Source organism: Grammomys surdaster, unplaced genomic scaffold (assembly GCF_004785775.1).
Source record: "Grammomys surdaster isolate TR1022 unplaced genomic scaffold, NIH_TR_1.0 137, whole genome shotgun sequence".
NCBI classification, from domain to species: domain Eukaryota; kingdom Metazoa; phylum Chordata; class Mammalia; order Rodentia; family Muridae; genus Grammomys; species Grammomys surdaster.
The window spans coordinates 326,039-339,308 of record NW_021604595.1 but is presented as its reverse complement, the minus strand read 5'-3'; the positions used below and the strand labels follow the sequence as shown (position 1 = coordinate 339,308).

Below are 13,270 nucleotides of genomic sequence, written 5' to 3'. Positions count from 1 at the left end.
GTTGCTTCTAGACGCTCTGGTAGATAGATGCTCAGAGAGATGCAGAGAGCAGGGTGGCTGAGTTGGGAGTGTGGCATGGAGTGGGGGGAAGACCAGGGTACCATTCTTGAGACTATTTCGTTACGTGTATACCTGTCACTATTGTGCTTTCATGCCTGTATGCCTGCATTCTAGAGTGGAGGAAAGGTTTTACTAGTCTTGAACCTGACCTCTCTCGATTCATTGATAACTCAGGCAGTGACACCATGTTGTCAGGGATGGTTAATTAACACTCAGCAGTGACATCACTGCCTCACTTCCAGTGACTCCACAGTCAATGGTGGTTTGGTCACTGATGACTGGAACCCTATTTCAGTCTCTATGGTGGTCACACTTCAGTGTCTTCTTAGGCCACATACTTACTCACCTGCTGTGTGTCACCCATCATCTTTGCAAGGCTCAGACTTAACTACATGCTGAGTCTCTGGGTTCCCAGAACAGCCTTGCTCTGGCTGGTCCTGTCCAGGAAAGAGCAAGCACGGTCCTAACAGGGCAGGCAATCCCCCTGTGCAGTTGTATGGCCCAGGCAGAAGCAGATAGGGTCTTTTATTGAGTCCCCTGAAACCCTGCAGATAACCAGGAAGAGAGAGGATTCTGCAACATAGCAGCTGTCTTGAACATTTTGATGAAGTTTTTCTAGAAATGTGGCATCCTTAGCAAGAAACACAGATAGTAGAAGTGGGAAAGGCAGCCCAGGGAAGGGATGAGGCTGGAGTCTCTCTCAGCGTGGGGTCCACTGGCTCTAGAACCTGCAGGTTTCAGCCCTACCTGAGCCTCACAAGATACCGGGTGTCTTGTTTTCTGACTTAGTTAATACCTCATGTCAAGGAGGAAGGCTCCTGGGAGCTATTCTCATGGGATGTTCAACCCTTCCAGGATGCTGGGTTCATGGGCTAAGGAAGCTGGGCCTTGGGCAAGCATGATCGACAGCAGGTCATGATCAGCACACATAGAGATCACTCTGCATCTTGCTCCAACTTCCTGTCACGATTGACTTGCAAGATGTTCTATAGATGTTTCTTGCTCGAGTCACTGTTATGCCCAGTTCTCAGGAACCCCAGAAGAACACTAGGAATTGTGAGTCCAGTGCAAGAATGAGAGTCTTTATTATACGAGTCTGACTCAGACTGCAAGCTTTCCCACTCCACAGGTTAGGAATACGATGCTCGAGTCCAGGGGCTTGGAGTGTATATCTGTGCATATGTATATGCTGGGTCCTTGAGCTTTGGGGTTACATGTCTGTAGAGGTGATAAGGGAGTACCATCCTTTAAACCTGAAAACGTTTGTTCAGACAGCAGGGTGGAACAGTGCAGCTGGAGAGGGACCTTCCTGACCTGGGAAAAGTAACTTACTGCACTATCAGAAGCTTCTGTATTTTTCCATCCTGATCACAGCTGTCTGGGAACACTTAATCGCCCCTCTTTCATAGTCCAAGAGTTGGTGTTTCATCGTTTCAAGGATATTGGTCCCTGCTTCCTTCAAGGGCAGGAGCCATCTGCACCAGAGAAGTGCTGGTTATCAATCAAAGGGAGTGTTAGTCTCGGTGATGGGGAGGCTGGAGTATGGTGCTTTTTGTCTGTTCCCAAAGCTGGCCTCTGCCCCTCCCCCCCACCCAGGAGGTTGTCAGGTGGACTGAATCCCTTGGAGAAACATGAGCATTGAGCCACCCCACATAGCTGTCCCTTATGCTCTGGCAGTTTCCCCAAACACTGACCCTGTCCCAGCTGCCCAGATGACCCATTGCCATAGCTGATGGGTGAGTAGAACACTGCTGTAGTGTCCAGAATGCCTCAGGTCCCAGGTAGTGGGCTTCCCACTGTTTCATATGTTTCATATGCTATATCACCCAGCATTTAAGTTCAAGGCTATTCTTGTTCACTGGCTCTATTTTAGATTTTCCATAAATTTTAATTGTGTTGCCACTGTTCTTGTGTCCTAGGCATGATCCTTTCTGAAATATAGATTTTGTTTTGTTCTTGAGTGTGTCTGAGAGGAATTCTTCTTGAGAAGTGTATTCTGGACTTTCATATGTCATTATCTTTACTTTGTACTGGTGAATTTTACTTTTCCATATCAGAACATGTTAGTGAGTGGTGGAGGTCATCACCAAGTGGGTAGAGGTGCTTCTAGGTGTGGAGACTCACTGGGGATACATGAATAAATGATTTGCAGCCTGTGTCATTTTTATCAGTAAACTATAGCTGAGGAGGAAATAGTGTGGATTCAGTGCCTACAGTAATGTTTAAATTAATCTCTAATAGTATGGGAGCCAAACACTTAGTCTTGCTCTTAAGAGACTTATCCATGTCTCCAAGTCAACAATTTGAATCCAGGCATCGTTCCATTCCTAGACACTGTGTCTTCCATGATACAGGGCCTGACTCCTCAGGCTTTATACACTCACTGGGCGATACATTTTTGGGAATAATTTTAATTGTTTCTCTATGCCGTGGGCATCGAGATATTTTATGTGTCCTTAAATAGCCCCAGGCTCAGAATTATTGCCATCAATCTTTTCTAGGTCTTTATTTGGATTGTCTTATTTTCCCAGGTTTGTGTTACACACCTGTCATCTGCTCAGGGATGGAAAGGAAGCTCAAGGCTTGGCAGTAAAGGTTATCATGGAAGCAGAGCCAGTAGGAAACTACATTATGGCTCCAACAGGGATGAGTGTCAATGCCTCAGAGATACCACAATGCAAACAGAAGAGCTGAAAGCAGTGATGAGTGCTTAAACTCACCAGCATATTCAGGTCTCTGCCCACACAAAGGCTTTCCATGTGGAGTGAGTGTTGCTTTGGTCTTTTGTGGTGATGAGTTAAAAAATGTGGTTGCCAGTTTTTGCTATTATTTTCAAACTCAATGAGAGAAGAAATATACATATATTCTACCAGGAACATCTACCACATATATTTTTTTTTAACATCCACTTTTGGATGGACAGTTTCATCTTTCCATCATTAATTCTTTGAATATCATGGAGCAATAAAATATTCTGGAGTGGCACATGACATTTCTGAACATACAACTTTAATCACTGAGTGAATGATTCAAGCAAAATTAAACATGCTGGCAGTGACCGGAGTCAAGTATGTCCAGGACTTTACAATGCCTGCTTTTTTTTTAGTATTGTGGTTTAAATACCATCTGTTTGAAAACTGTTTGTGTAAGTTTAGCATTGTTGGTAGATGAGAAAATGTAGCATTTACCTTAAATCCCTTTTGAGAAAAGTAATCATATTGTTGTAATCATATTCTCATTTTGAGAAAAGTAATCATATTTTTTCAGTATAAATCATTGGTTCCTAGTCAGAGAAATAGTTTTGCTTTGTTTTGTTTCAGTTCTGGAACATGAACGGAGAGTTTGTAACATGACAGGAAAAACACTCATCACCTGAGGTATGTATCTAGCTCTAAAAGTTGTAGATGAAGTTACAAGTATGTGTTTCATGACTGAACTCTGGTCAGCTCTTAGGATTCCTACTGCACAGTGCCACATCCTTTCCTTATCTGTCCCTTGAGTGTGGTATGGACCAATGATGATTGAAATGAATCTCAAAAAACAAGCAACTAAGCTGACCGCAAATGAATAAACCTTAAGAAGATTGTTAAGCCATGCTGCTGAGGTCCAGACAGCTCTCTTGAACTCAGTGCAAAATATAGGACTTCCTTTTCTTAGCTGGGCTTCTTCTCCTCTGCCTGACCTGGGGAGCCCTGTACCCTCTACCTACATACTGTCACAGCCTTGGTGAGATTACGGGTTCAGCTTCTTTCCTCCAGATAAGAACCTGCCCAGCAAAATCTAGAATGCATCTTCTTGCAAACGAGGCATTCTTTGGTACCAGCTCTAGCCAATAATACTTACCCATGTGGGAAATCGCTACCCTCTTCTCAAAGATTCTATGGTCCTTGATTTCCACTGAATAAAGTTGAGCTACCTCTCTGAAGCTAATCCTGAAAGTCTGTCATTTATGTACTCAGGGCCATCCAAATCCTGTTATTTGACCCTGTCCATTCATGTGGCAACAGCCCCAAGGGACAGCAGAGAACCACAGAATGTAATATATAAAGGAAACCTATAAGAAAACTAGACATACCTACAATGATAGAAAAATATCTAAATACCTATTCCTCAGAGAATACTGACAGAGAATGGAATAGTTAAGAAAACTGAACCCCAGAAGAAAGGAAGTAAGAGCTTATCAGATTAGGTGTTAATAGAATGTCTTCCCAGGAGATTTAACATCTACCTTTCTTCCTAAGGTCCCAGTGACAAACTACAGTAAGATCCACTCTGGAAACCAAGAAGTGCTTAGGCAGTACTTACAGAGCATAGGTTAGGGGTTACCCACAGAGGTGCTAGTGTTCCTCCCTTCAGAATTCCACCAGAAAAGTTATTACCCAGTGAGACTGGCATATTCCCCAAGCCTACACAGAAGGAGGTCCCCTCCATTAGACTTCCCTGTTCTATACTCTCTAGCTCCTCTGCCAGGCATAGTGCAATTAGGGCAGAGTTGTATACAACATGATTTGGCTGTGGTGAGAACTCTCTTCCTGATTTGGAGATGAGCCTCTTGTATTTGTACACCCACCTGATAGAAAGGTACACACACACACACACACACACACACACACACATACAGTACACATTGATGATAGAGCATATTAAATTCCTTCTCTGTTTCTATGTATAAGTGTATTATGATGTTAGAAGGTTCCTTTCTTTTAATAATCTAATTATGTCACAAAGCCCATATCAAACAGGGAATGGAGTTTTGATGTGAAGTGGGCTGGAGCAGGAATAGCACATGTCAACCCCAACAGCAGATGTTATAAGAAAATGAACAGAGAGGAAAGCTTGGAGAAGTGAGCAAAGTAGCTGGTTAGCTGTTCAATATTCAGCAATCAAATGCTTTTCCATATATCAAAAAGAAATCTTAGTTATTTTTATTTGACCAGGGGTGTGCTACCACATCTGTTTTTATTTTCCCAAGCAGTGTTTGTTTGATTCTTGAATTTTCCATATGAGATATTTTAATCATATCCTTTCCCTTCCTCCAACTTTCCCCAAAATTCTCGCTTACTGCCCACTCAACTTCATATTTTATCTTGAGGAAAACAAAACAAATACATCCACAAAATTATAGTGGTCACAATTTTTAAATATGACTTGCATTTAGAAAAGTATCTAATACAAGTAGGAAAGTATAGAAGGTACAGTTTCACAAAATTATGAAAAGATACATATAATAGTCCCAAACTTAAAGTAGTAACAACATCTGCATAATTTAAAATAATCCGTATTATAATGGCACTAGTTATTATAATGGAGAAATACTGTAATTTAATGAAAATGAGAATTCAATATGATCATGATAAAATGTAAGATTTTTTCCCTTGAAATTTTACAGCTGTTCAAAAATAAAAAATGTAATTATTTTGAGGGATGAACTAGTTAAAGTCCCATAAAATATTAAGACCCAAGGGACTCGAGAGGTGGATCAGTAGTTAAACGCACTGGTTGTCTTGGAGAGGACCAGAGTTCAATTCCTAACACTCACATAGTGGCTCACAGCCATCTGTAACTCAATTTCCAGGGGAAAATGCTTGGCATAGAATAATTTTCAGTTACTTAAGTGAGGAGCTTGGGAAAAGAGGCTTCAAAGGTCCACAAAATAAACCAACACACGTGCCGTTGGAACCTCTGTACACCTGAGCTAGAGCCCAAGAATCACACAAATTATTAATAGCAACATGCATGGAGGAAGTGGGTTCCAGGGAAGTCACAGCAATTTAACAGGGGAATGTGAACAGCTATCAACGTTAGAATAAACAGAGAAATCTGGGTCCATTAAAATAGTGTGAAACTACTTAATACAAATGACTCAGATGTTGTTCCCCAGGCTGCATCATCCTATGCTACAGTGTTAAATGGAAGATGCCAGACAGAGAAGGAGACACAGGATGAGTGAGCCAGGCTGCTGAGTTGAGCAGTACAAGCTCAGTGTATCAAGATTCTCCTTAAGTGTGGAGGTTCTTAAAGCAAGATGGCTTCCTTTGTGGGGGCAGAGGAGTGATGACATAGGAGCACATGGGCTTTGAGGGGCTGACAGAACCCTGCATGTTTACCCTGGGTGTTGGTGCCCTTGTTTGTTTTCTTTTTTTTAAAGATTTATTTATTTATTATATATGAATACACTGTAGCTGTCTTCAGACACACCAGAAGAGGGCATCAGATCTCATTACAGATGGTTGTGAGCCACCATGTGGTTGCTGGGATTTGAACTCAGGACCTCTGGAAGTGCAGTCAGTGCTCTTATTCACTGAGCCATCTCTCCAGCCCCCCCCACTTGTTTGTTTTCTACTAATGAGTTGACATCGCATATAAGTTTGGCTATATTTTCTTTATTTTACACTAAAAACAAATATATGAAGAAAATGCAAAAGAAGTAGTGGAGTTGAGATCTGATGAAGCAGGGGGAGATGAAAAATGGATTGTTTTATTCAGGGCTTGGCAGGAGGGATGTAGAATTGAAAGAAAAATGTGGGAGGAAAGAGGGGTGGTTAAACTTTGACAGACAATGGATGCAGGTAGAGTCTTTGGTCTTCTCAGAGCTCGAAGGATTTTAAAGTAGGAAAGCAGGTTTCCAAATTATCTGGATAGAAGTCTTCCACCAGGAAACAATGTACAAGCTGACAGACATTGTGTCAACCACAGTGGTACTGGTACAGCATCATGTGAGCTGCGTGTCCACATGTCAGCAAGGTGATGGCCTGGACAGGATAGATTTAGGTCTCCAGGGAGGGCACTGAGTGAACTCAATGGGGTGTCTGTGGTTTCTCTGCAGGCTTTGCTGTGTTACTGTGCAGGCCTGTGTGACAAGGCTCACAGTAACCACCCAAGGTCACACATTGCAGATTCTATTCTGGACCCTGCTCTACTCATAAGAAAACAGACTGTGAATAGTCACTGCCTATCACCCAAGCTGAGGTAAGTGGTGATAGGGGCTCAGCCTGCATCAAGGTGAGTAGGGGCTTCTGGGATAGGTGATCTCTGTCTGTCCTAGAAATGCAGGTAGAGGTTCTCTGACCTTGGATCTGGGAATGAAAGTTTGTGACTATTGTCTCTGTGCTCCGTTCTGTACAGTAACACATCAATGTGGGATAGTGAAGGGAAGACACTGGGAACAGACCTGGGTGGAGTCTTCACACGGATGGCTCATCCTGAAAAATGTGTACCCTTTTGTTGTCTCTGTCATGACAGAAAGATTAATACTAACTGCACAGCAATGAGACTCTGTGAGGATAACCCCTCATAGTGACTTTCCCACATACCTTGTCTTTTCCATAACTGGACTGAGGTAGAATCAATGCTGACCTTCCCCTGTTCTATCGTTGTAGGATAGAAATGTTGGGGCTGAAAGGCAGGAGCAAGAACCAAGAAGCAGCTCCTATCTGGGGAAGAGTCATGAGCATAGAGGGAACAGCTCCAGAAAGAGAAAGAGTTTCTTTGCAGGGACAAAATCAAATTTATTACCAAGAGGCATAGGGGAAACAATGGCAGGGCAGATGGGACACCTAAAAAATCCTGGTGTGGGAAGCCAAGGACGGCCTGAGGCACCTGCTCCTTGACCTATTCTGGTAAGGTCTACCTGGCATCAGAGGCTTTCTGGGCAGTAACTAAAGGCCAGGAGCAGTCAGTTCCCTGTGCTTGACTGGATGATTCTCTTTGGGACTCAGAAAGCAGTCGCAGACCATTCTTTTCTTTGTAATTTGATGTGAGTCAAAGTCTTTATGGTCAACAGCTGGCTGCTGTTGGTCTCCAATATCTCTGTATCTGAATGGATCCTTGTACCCCTCAGGGATTCTAGGTGGACAGTGGCCCATTATAATCTTTGTTCTTTGTGGATCACAGGGTCTCTGGTCAGCAAGACTTGGCTCTTGCTTGTCTCCAATTCCCCTGTACCCACATGGAAGTTCTCCCCCCTTAGGCATGTGGAGCTTGTCAAAGCACACGCCTTTCTTCTTTTGGTTCAAATGTTGGTCACAGGCTCTCTGGAATTTAATCCCTGACTGCAGTTTGTCTCCAGTTCCCCTGTATCTGAAGGGATTGCTATACATGTCAGGGCTGGCATGGCCACAGCTCATTCTGGTTGCTGCTCTGCTATGGTTTGTGTCACACAGACTCTCAGAGGAGTGGGATAGTTCACCCTGCTGGGATGTCAGTGATCCAACTTTATATCCTTGTGCCTTGATGAGTCCCCTTCAGTGTTCTCCAAGATCTGAAAGAGAACATTCACAAGGGATTGCAGTTCAGCTATCATATTGTAGATGAGTATTTTTCTTGTTAAGATTTCCTGTGTCTGCTCATTACCTGGTAGGGGTTGATTGTTCTTTAAAGAATCCCCTATCCCAGTGTATTTTGTGCTGAGGTTTCCATCTTGTAAAGCATCCCTTGGGAAGTTCTTCCAAGAGCTTTTAGAAGTACCCTCTCCTTTTTCTGGTATCCAAGTCTTGGTTGTATCCTTGAGCTGTGTGGAGCTCAGGATAGGAGGCCTTACTCTCCCAAACCTTTCTCTCTGGCTCATGGCTCTAGATCTTATAATACACTGCCTCTCTTCATGGAAATGAACCCCCCTTGAGATCCTTCACTTTGATCTCATCCTTCAGGACTCTGTTCTCTTGAGTATCCACCCTTTCATGTCTCTTCATGATGACATCACATAAACCCTGGGAAGTCTTTGGGTTTTGGCATGTAGTTTGGAAGATGGGCAGAGTGTGCTGTGAAGTCAAGCTGACCTTAGCAGGATGTACTTTACTGGGGCCATCAGGATTGTGTCTCACAGGCCAGGCCTCTGGCTGCTTGTTTGGACTTAAAATAAACTTAGTGTACCCTTGTGTTTTTGGAATCGAGTCATGGGAGTTTTGTGGGGTATGTGTTTCGAGATATCCTGGGCTTCTGTTGGCCCCTAAAGACCCAAAGACCCTGGGACTGATACTGATGTCCTGGCCCTTGTGAATCTCACTGGATCCCAGACTCACTCTCCATGCATGAGGTAGCTCTTCTTTCAATTCAACTGTATTAGTTCCTTTGGTTGCTGAAGGTGGGACCCTTTCTCCAGTGCCTACCATTGTCACATTCCGGGGGTTATGTCATGAGTCCACCTTCTGAAAACTCTTCTGTGGTACATGCTTGGCTATTTCGCAGGCTTTTCCAATGCCTTAGATAGTCCTGCTCTGCTGGGGATTTTCAGCCTGGAAGTAGAAAGCAGGTTTCTGAAAACTCAAGGATCTCAGCAAAGGATCAGGATGGGCCTTTGAGGCCCCATGGCTGGCAGCAGGTGGAGGCGCTCTTTGGGTCTCCTGAACCTCTAGAGGTGAGTGTATAGACACAGCACTCTCTAGCCTGGCAGCTGATGCACTTTCTAAGAATGTCCCTCCTGGATCTTGGTGATGCAAATATTTCAGGGCCCTGGCATCCTTGGAATAGTATTCAGCATCCAAATCACAGATGGATGAGGAGGGATACACAACCTGGATCAGTTTGAGGCTGGAACTCCAGGTGGGGTGAGATCCTTTGCCTGAAGGATCTGTAGATATGGTCTCCTGTGTTTCACTGGAAGCTCTGTGATCTTTGATACCAGCTTCCTTTCAGTCTTTGAGTCCAGCAGGGAATGATGCTCAGCAGGGTTCATGTCAGACAGTTTGTCTGTCCTCAGTGCAGGATTCCTGGGTTTCAGCTCCTTCCCAGGGGTGCTGCATAAAAGGCCAGCCACCTTTTTTTTTGCCCCAACACCAAGGCCCTCACTGATGGCATTATGCACATCAGACTTAGCTATGTCTTTCTTAAAGGGTATCCCTGTGGACACAGACCCCATCCTTTCTGTACATTTGCAGCTTTTGGAGTTTAGAATGGAGGGATGGGCAGGCTGGGATCCTTGAGTCCTGCTTTTGCAATAATGACCACTGTTTGCTGGAAATTGTTCCTGAAGCTGGGTCAGTTTCCTGAGTGGTGGGGATCTGACAGGGGTTTGTTGTTGTTTTCCCACAGTAGTTGCCTTATGGTTGTTCTGTACGTCCTTTTTGTGTTGGAGTATCTGACAGTGCTCAGGATGGATTGAGGCAGGCCTGATAGCTTTAGAATGCAGGCTGCCCCTGTGCTTGCTAATGGGTTTTTGGTGTTTTGGTCATCATAACCTTTGGTATTTTTCGAATACATTCCCTGTTTCTGGGGCAGGCTTTCAGTTGGTAGGGATGACTGTATCCGTTTCTCAGTGGTAGACATGACAGTGCACAGATCCTGCATTTCAAACAAGGAGGTATTTGTTTTTGGGTAGAGCTTGGGAGGATTTTCTTTTCTTGGACTGGTTTCACACCTACAAAGTTTGGTTTCATAGGTTGGTGAGGTAATGGCTGGTACCTGGAATGCTGTGGAGGTCCTTTAGCCCGGGATAGAGTTTGCCAAGGCCACAGGTATAAATGAACCTCACAGATGCACATTTTCCCAAGGATGGACTTCTGAGGACATGGGCAGTAGCCACAACTGATTCAGAGAAAATAGAGGATATGCCCCAGAAAAGTCTAAAAAATTTGTGCTGTATAAAGTCCTCCAGGACCTTGGGGTAAGACAACAGCTGAGAAAGGGAAAGGTCATCCAATTTCTGACTAGGGTTCCAAAATTGTTGTGGTGTGCAGTCCTCGAAAAGTTGCTTGGTGATGCTGCAAAAGACAGGAGGCAAAAGCATCAGCCCCAGGTAGAGATCATGAGGCCCCTAAGTCTGTGTAAATATGGCACTTGTGCTCTTAGAGTCCCTCCATTGCCACTATATCACATGTCCCTTAGTGTCACATCCAACATGGCTGTCTTCAAATCCCACACTGCATATCGTCTTCAGTATGAAGATTTTCAGACCTTGAGCTCAAATTTGGTATACAATATTTCATGAGACAAAGATTTCTTTTTCATAGGTTGTGATGGAGTCTTGGTCTCTTCCATATTTTTTCCTCCATCTCTATAATCTGGAGAGAGTTATGCAGGATCAGGACAAGGAATGAGAACACACAGGACTGAGGCATCTCTCTTATGACTACCCATGCTAGGACTCTAATGCTCAACCACCATATTCCAAGGACAGAACACTGAGAGTGAGCAATGGGAATGGAGGGACCTCATGTCTCCATTTACACATTCCTTGCTCCTCCCTCAACCTGTGCAATTCCACTAACAACATTGTAATGGCCACAGGGTCAGTTATCTGAAAGAGAAATGCAGCTGGGAGAATTGAAGCTACCTGCTGTCAGGAGGACCTGAAAGTCCCCCATACACAGGCACAGACAACGACACAGTATCACACCAGTGCCGTGAACCACACTCTCATGTGTAGTGCCCAACCCAGACAACCACAGCTCCTTTCTATCACAAAACCTGGAAATTCTAGAATTCTAATTTCCTTCCTAGAAGCTCCCTCTTCTTTCCTGCGTATCATGTCCTCTTCACTAAAGTGTAGGCCATACTAAATTTCTCTCCACAGGAAATCAGAAGCCTACCTTTTCCAGTAGCAGTTTAATTCTTGGTCTTCTTCTTCCACCTCTTCACATCCTGCCAGTTAGAAACAATACAAATGAGCTGGCAACCCTTCTCCCTCTCTCTGGTAGACAAGATTCCTGCTCTGTGTGATCATGGATAACACGAAAGTTGCATTTTCCAGGAAGTGTTCTCTCATCCATCCTTCACTCATTCACACTGTGCACAAACACATTTCCTTGTCACCTCGTTTTCAAAGCGGAAGAAGGCACTGTCTATGCCACAGTTACCTCAGATGTCCTCAGTCAGTGTTCCTCAGACATGATTCTACTCAATTCTGAGCTCTGCAGCTGCCTCAGGACTTAAAAGGTGATATGTGCTTCCTCAAGCCCTAATCTGAGGCCCTTGGTCTCATCACCTGCTTCATATCAGCTCAGCACAAACAAAACAAGGGCCCGGACAGAGGACGGATGATCTTTCTCTGAGCTTCTCCTGTGTCTCCACCAACTCAGAAGTGTAGTCTGTGCATGGAGGTACAGTTGTCCTTAGTGGGCTCTCTGCCTCCTTGTACAGATGCTCTGAGCGATTCAGGCAGACACCTCAGGGCCACTCTCACCTCTGCCCTGCTTGTCAGCCCCTGCAGACTCTTTTTGGAGATTTCCCCTCTCCTGTCTGTAGTTTGGCCTTAGCTACTTTACAGGTTCTCCCCTCCCCCCATTCTTCACTCCTTTTCTTCCACCCATTCTATCCCCTCACACTAGATAGGAGAGTAAAAAGGATAGAAGAAAAAGGGGCAGACATTATTGTTAGAGTATTTCCTGCTGATTATGGAAATTGAGTTCCCTGAAGCAGGTTTGGTCTTTACTGTCAGGATATCTAGGGTATCTTCTTCTTCTTTCTTCTGTGCACACAACTAGTTAACAAACCACAAACACCAGGAAGGGATAGCAATGGATAACCACTATGCCTCTCAAGGACCTAGCATTTATATACCCCCTGAAAAGTACCCAGAATCCCAAATGTCACACAAACACAGAAACTATCTGCTGCTGGCAAAATCATGCTCCTGCTTTAATATGAGGCAAGTTATAGTCAGTTGTTGTGGACACTCTGAAGCAGGCCCATATCCTACATATGATATATGTATATGCATACATATACATACATATATAAACATATACTTATGTTTTTTTTAAAAAAGCCAAAATTTGTAACTACACCTGTTTATCTATGGAATATGAAGTTTACAGTTATCAAAGACAGACTGCTGCTCCAGTGTGTGTGAACCAAGGCTCTCCTCACCTATGGGATGTGCCTTTTGCTCCTAGGTGGTGGTGACACTGGGTACTCCTTCAGGAATGGGATTAATAAGAAAAAGAGCCTAGCTCCACACATAAGACAATGCTATTTCCATTGCTACATCCACAGAGCTGGGGCTCATCCACTAATGCTTTTCATCAGAACGAGAAAATTCTCCATGTTCTGAATCGCAGTGCAGCTCTCAGGTCACTGAGTCCTAAAGCTCAGTGTGAGATGTGTCAGGAGGGCTCCAGACACATCACACTGTTGTGGCCTCCTCATCACAAAGGGATGCTGGCAGTAGAGAGGCTGCTATAGCCCCTTTCCAGCCTCCAGCTCAGCAGCCCCTCCTGTGTCCTTTCCCTGCTCCCTCCTTCCAAATCCTGCTTGTGAACAAGTCAGAAATAGA

General features: G+C 44.2%; 1 pseudogene; it reads right to left on the bottom strand.

The window, feature by feature from the left end:
* Nucleotides 1–7,616: 7,616 nt before the first annotated feature.
* LOC114617507 lies at nt 7,617–13,041 on the bottom strand (annotated as a pseudogene).
* Nucleotides 13,042–13,270: the final 229 nt, after the last annotated feature.